At 39.9% G+C, this 6594-nt stretch overlaps 1 pseudogene; it reads right to left on the reverse strand.

The window, feature by feature from the left end:
• Window positions 1–4483: 4483 nt before the first annotated feature.
• LOC103120873 (large ribosomal subunit protein eL31-like) lies at window positions 4484–4854 on the reverse strand (annotated as a pseudogene).
• Window positions 4855–6594: the final 1740 nt, after the last annotated feature.

The raw sequence follows: 6594 nt of genomic DNA on the forward strand, positions 1-6594 counted from the left end.
CTGGGATGGTGGAGTGCCATTTTGATACTAACTCTTGCCAGCAGGAACTTTTCACAGTTGATTCAACCAACACTTAATTCTTTCTCTCATTTTTTTTTTTTTTTTGCTCTTCTGATATTTTCGTTTTTGGGGGACTAGTGTAAAGTTGATCTTCCTCACCAAGAAACTTCTGGAGAAATACCTGAGTTAGTTTTAAGGTTGACTTGCTTCTTCTGTACAATTTGGCTTCATGTACTTGGCCTTGGAATGAAGCCCAATGTTGGATGTGATAGGCAGAGATGAAAACCTTTCCTGTATCTTTCCCTACACACCAAATTGAATCTTTGGGAAACAATGACATTAACAGATTTGCTTAAAAGATATCAGGGGCCTTACCTCAAGATTTAGCTAGGATAGAAGGAAAAATCTTCCAGCATCAGATCCTTGGATTTCTACTGGGCCAAAATGTTCTCTTTGCTGATGTGAGGTAATTATTATCCACTGGGTTATTATGACCTAATTGGGAAAAGCGAAGTCATATGATATTACTTTAGAATGCTTAGAAAGCAATTTAGCAACACATAGAAATGAATATTATAAAGATCAGTGGTGAAGTGTCTACCAGGAAAGGACCCACATGAGTTCAGAAGTACTAGTCAAAAACTTCCTGATTAGGAAACTTTTGAAAAAGCTTGGGGAAATTTCCTTTTTCCAGAAGTAAGCTGTGTGTGGATCTCATGCCACACCCCACACATTGATGCCAAGGGATTACAGGACCCACCTTCTGGCAGGAAACTGTAGACACAGTTTTGGGAAAGGAAGAGGCAGGCCAGTGCTTTTCTACCACATGCAAATTGCAAGCCGGGTTGTCTTGTTGTTTATCTAGCACTTACTGTTCACGGGCACTGAGTCAGGCAGCAAACATGCATCATCTCATTTATACCTTTGAAATTGCTTGTGTATGTGAGGATTCCTCAGCTGAGTGAGAGGAGGCGAGGTCCCCAAAGTCAAGAGCAGATAGAGTGGTGAAGGGGTCTGGGTCTCTAGTTATATGATCACAAAGCTGCTGCTCTTTTACGCTAAGTTTTCCCACTTCACATTGTCCCTGGAAGGAAAGCAGCTGGGGCTCTGCCTTGTGCCAGGCACCATGTGAACCTTATTACATGCAGCCCTATAATAGCCCTATAGTTGAATGTAGTTGTTGACCTGAATGTCAGTTGAACAATAGGTGGTCATCAAGCTAACGGTAAAAGACACAATTTTAAGATATAAAGCAGAACAAATTTGTCCTGCTTTATATCTTTTTTAAAAATATTTATTTTATTGATTTATTCCCTTTTGTTGCCCTTGTTGTTTTATTGTTGTAGTTATTATTGTTGTTGTCGTTGTTGGATAGGACAGAGAGAAATGGAGAGAGGAGGGGAAGACAGAGAGGAGGAGAGAAAGACAGACACCTGCAGACCTGCTTCACCGCTTGTGAAGCGACTCCCCTGCAGGTGGGGAGCCGGGGTTCGAACCGGGATCCTTATGCCGGTCCTTGTGCTTTGCGCCACCTGCGCTTAACCCGCTGCACTACAGCCCAACTCCCCTGCTTTATATCTTAACTCTTTTTCAGCCACCAGGTTCCAGATGCAACCATGATATCAATCTGACTTCCCTGGGCAGATGGCTGCACCAATGTGTCCTGGAGCCCTGCTTCCCCAGACCCCTTCCCCACAAGGGAAAGAGAGACAGGCTGGGAGTATGGATCGACCTGACAATGCCCATGTTCAGTGGGGAAGCAATTACAGAATCCAGACCTTCCACCTTCTTCACCCCATAATGACCCTGGGTTCAATACTCCCAGAGGGATAAAGAATAGGAAAGCTATCAAGGGAAGGGATGGGATATGGAGTTCTGGTGGTGGGAATTGTGTGGAATGGTACCCCTCTTACCCTATGGTCTTGTTGGTATTTCCATTTTATAAGTAAAAATTATATATATATATATATATATATATATATATATATATATATATATATATATGGCACAATGTTCATCCTGGGAAGTAGTTTTCTGGGTAAGGTTTATAGTCAGCTATGCTGTGTTATCAGTCCTGCATTAATATTTGGAAGTGCTTGATAAGGATATGGTTTATGAAGTTGGAGATTTTGACTGATGAAATATCTGTGTGTGCATATAGCTTGTGTACACACATATGAACAATTACTAATGTAGGCACATGAGTGATATGGATACATACATTACTTATGTGCAGAGGAAGGACAGTTAGAAGAAACATCCCTGAATTCTTAAAATGTATATGAAAGCTGGGGAGATAGTATCATAACTATGCAAGAAGACTTTTGTGCCTGAAGCAGCAAAGGTCCCAAGTTCAATTCCCAGCACCACCATAAGCAGAGCTAAGCAGTGCTCTGGTTAAATAAAAATTATATATATATATATATATGTTGTTGAAGCTCTACCACCTAACTTCTAGCCATTTCTCTGCCATTGGCCAGCCAGATACCTTTGATTAAGTCACTTAACCCTCTCAATGCTTAAATACAGCGATTGAAAGGAATTATCCCAAAGGGTCTTGTGAGTTCAAAATGTCTCATTGTGAATGCTCCAAAGACTGAATAAATCTCTGAATACCTCTCTGAAGGTAGTTTAAAATGGCAGAAGCTGGACATACTGTGCCTTCTCTTGCAGAGGCGCTGTCCTTGATATCTCATGTCCTTGGGATGATGATGATGATGATGATGATGATGATGTGTGTGCGTGCGTGTGTGTGTGTGTGTGTGTGTGTGTGTGTGCAAGTGCGCATGTGCGCACGTGCACACTAGATTGTGCCAACTGTTCTTGTAGTTTTTCCTAATCCTTCAACTCAGTAACATTTGTTTTGGCTGCATCTCTGAACTTCCTCCTTAGAAGCTGTATTTGTTTTTTACCTCTAATTATGTGGCCCTCAGGGGATGGTTGTGTTGATGAACTTTCACAGGTGAACAAAACTGAACATGATCTGGGGTTTGAGGGATGGACTGACTGGAACCCTTTTGTGCAGTAGTGTCTGCTTGTTGAAACAGAAGTGGACTCTTAGGTGAGGAGGGTTGGAGTGTTTGGTGTCTCTGATTTCAAGTTTGCCCAATGAGTGGGTCAACATATATTTAGATCTTACTGAAATGTAACATTATTTTCTTCTTTCAACAGAGGATTTCTTACTGGGCAGTAAACTTTCAGGTTGATACTTCTCAGAGCCTGTTGCTTGATGGACTCTTAAGTCTGTGCCTAGAGTCTCATTTCCACCTTGTTGAAAATTGGGACACACTTTGCAGTTTTTTTTTTCCCAGTCTCATAGAAGATAGAGACAGCAGAAGCTATGCTACTTAGTTGAGTTTTAAGGAAGATCCAGGAGATAGGTGTAAAAGCATTTTTTAAAGTTCAAGGGTTTAGGGAGGATGGATTTAGAGGACAGGCATAGGCAGACACACCTGGGATTAAATTGCACTTTGATGCTTGTTGAGTTCTAGGCTTTGGGGGACTTGCCAGTATTCTGAATGTCCTTCCTAACAGAAAGCAACACAAATCTTGTTGGATTATTAAAAGAATGAGGAGGGCATCTAAAGAGCTCATCATAGGGCTCAAGACATGGGAAGTCCATTTTCTTTCAACCTGAAAGGCCTTGCAAAGGAATATTATTATTGTAAGAAACATAGCCTGAAGCCACTGGAGAGGTGTGATGGGTGATTGCGAGGACTGGGAAATACTGTGTAGTTACCAGAAAATGAAGGTATTCTTTCACTCCTTATAATAAATCAAGAGGGCTGCCTTTACTATCAATTTTCCAAGGAGTTTTGATATATAATGTTTTGTTCAATGTTACATTCAACATCATGGGTGAGAAAACACAATCCTGGCCAATGTAGGAAAAAGCTACTTCACCAAGGACCCGGGATTGTTAGATTCTGTTTTGCTTAAAGTAGTCATGCCCAAGAACCTAGCCACATATGCAAGATTCAGCGTATTTGAAAATTCTATCTGAATGAATGCCGGTGTTATTTCAAATCTGATAACTCATTTCCTATATAACCAGAAAGCACGGGTAAGAACTTTTAGGACCATGTGATAATTTGGAAATAACCATAAAGCAAATGACTGGGAAATAGGGAAGCATTTTAGCTGCCGCCCAGAAGGGAAGAAAGGAACTGGAGTAATGTCATTAGGTTGTTAGCTATCTTGCTGTTTAACTTGTGAGACAACTTTGAAGACACACAAACTGAAGTTCTAGTTTTCTGTGGCAATCGAATCATAGCAAACTTTTGTATTCCTCCTATGAGCATCCATAATGACTTTCTTTCTTTCTTTCTTTCTTTCTTTCTTTCTTTCTTTCTTTCTTTCTTTCTTTCTTTCTTCCTTCCTTCCTTCCTTCCTTCCTTCCTTCCTTCCTTTCTTCCTTTCTTCCTTCCTCCTTCCTTTCTTTTCTTTCTTTTTTTGTTTTGTAATTTTATTTGACAATTAATATTTAGTTCTCATCCACATTGACTGTCTGTAGATTTTTGAAATGGTGACAAGTACATAGGTAACCAATGTACACAGCTTGTTTGGTGAATCTTCAACTGCATTGCGTTTTCTGGACAATCATACCAGGATGCGGTAGGGGACATTCCTTATTCCTTTGGCCCAGACAGCTTTGTTGAGCCTGGTGTCAATGAGCACAACTGGAGTGCCCATTTCCTTCGTGGCAAATTTCCGGATCTCACTGAGTGCCCGAGGAGCACGTTTCTTGAAGCCTATGTGGTGGATGCACTTGTGCATGTTGGTGTACTCCCGCATCACCACCTGGTTGATGGTGGAGCGGCCCTTCTTCTCCCTGCCATTCTTTGTGGGAGCCATTCTGTCCGGCCTAGACAGGAAAGGAAGACCATAATGGCTTTCTTTAGTGTGTGCAGGATATATGTAATATAGATAGAGAGAAAAGGTGGGAGGGAGGGAGGGAGGGAGAGGGAAAGGGAGAGACCTATAGCACTGCTTCACCACTTGAAGCTTCTCCCCTGTAGATAGGGACTGGGAGTCTTGAACCCTGATTTTGTACACTGTTATGTATGCATTCAGCCAGGTGTGCCACTACTTGGCCCTGTGTGCAGGATCTTTAAGAACTTCAATGAGTGATTTCCAGACTTTTTGAAGGCATAGGTGTCATTATTATCATTTTGCTAATAGGGAAACAGAAGCTAAGAAGATGAAACAAGCTGATTTTGGTCAAATAGCAAATCAGTAACAATGGGCCCCCACCAGAGTCCTCTGACTCTCGTTTCTTTCTTTTCTACATTCCCCAAGATATAGGAGATGATTATTCACCATATCATAGTCTTTGTTTTGATAAAGGGTGCTTTAGGTTTGGGAATGGGAGATTTTAGATCTCTAAACCATAGCAAATAATAATAATAAATAATAATAAAAATAATAATTGAGGGGTGGCAGAAAAAGTCCTGAAACATGACCTCACAGACTTGTTGAAATGTGTATCACTAATTATGACTCAGTCTGACTTTTTTCTCTTTAATTTCTTCCTTACCTCCCAATCTCATGTGTTCTATTATCTAAGCCCCTGCTGTCCATAACTGGGTAAAATCTAATACCATCAGTCAACCTGTGTTAACCTGTGCACATTTATGCCATGCAAATACTATATCAGACTTTATCCAAGTACAGTCATTATCCAAGTACTTATATTAACTGTGAACAGATGCAAAAAACTGCACATTAAGTCTCAGTACATTTCATAGGGGAAAACGTTGCTAGTAAAAAAGGGGCAGAGTTAAATGCTCTTAACATACAAAGAATAATTGCTAACTAATAAGAGAAAGTTGAACATTCCAACTGAGAAGTGGGTCAAGATTATAAAGATTTTAAACATGCATATATGAAAATATACACAGAAGAGATGTAGAATTATCATACTTGTTTGTGGAAATAAAAGGAAACTTACTACAAGTCACCGAGTGGCAGATTTACTAGGGCTCAGCCCTGAGTTCACTGGTGTTTTTTTTTTTTTTTTTTTAATTTAGGGAAAGCTCTTTTATCTCCATGCTCTTAATTGATGGGTTGATTTTACTTTAACCGAGTTCACTGTTTACATGAGATCATGGTCTCATGAAATTAACTTAAGGCCGCCCCCTTTTTTGACAGGTAGTATTAGTTCCTATATAGAAGGTTTATGGTGAGAATTAAAGAAATAATTCTACAATGTGCTACTAGTGCATGGTATCTGTAGGTTCTCAAAGCATGTTAGCTGGTCTCACTATTAGTAGTATATGTGCATTAATAACAGTACTGTTGGAAAAGTTGTGACACATTTTTACATAGAGAAGATATGTCATGACTTTTTTTGATGACCCAATAATTTGACACCTCACTGAAATCTAAGAGCAGTTAAAACAACAGTACAATGTTATTATTTTTAAACAATAATATTGGAAAAAACAAAAAATAAATCTGTGAATTGATGATGCCCATTGGTGAGATGTGGATAAACAGATACTTTTATACTTTGCTAGGGCAGTGCAGTTTGGCTCCCCATTTTTGCCAGGCAAGTTCATAGTACGCATTAACTTGAAAATACAGAGAGCTGTT

The sequence above is a fragment of the Erinaceus europaeus genome, chromosome 4, assembly GCF_950295315.1.
Source record: "Erinaceus europaeus chromosome 4, mEriEur2.1, whole genome shotgun sequence".
NCBI classification, from domain to species: domain Eukaryota; kingdom Metazoa; phylum Chordata; class Mammalia; order Eulipotyphla; family Erinaceidae; genus Erinaceus; species Erinaceus europaeus.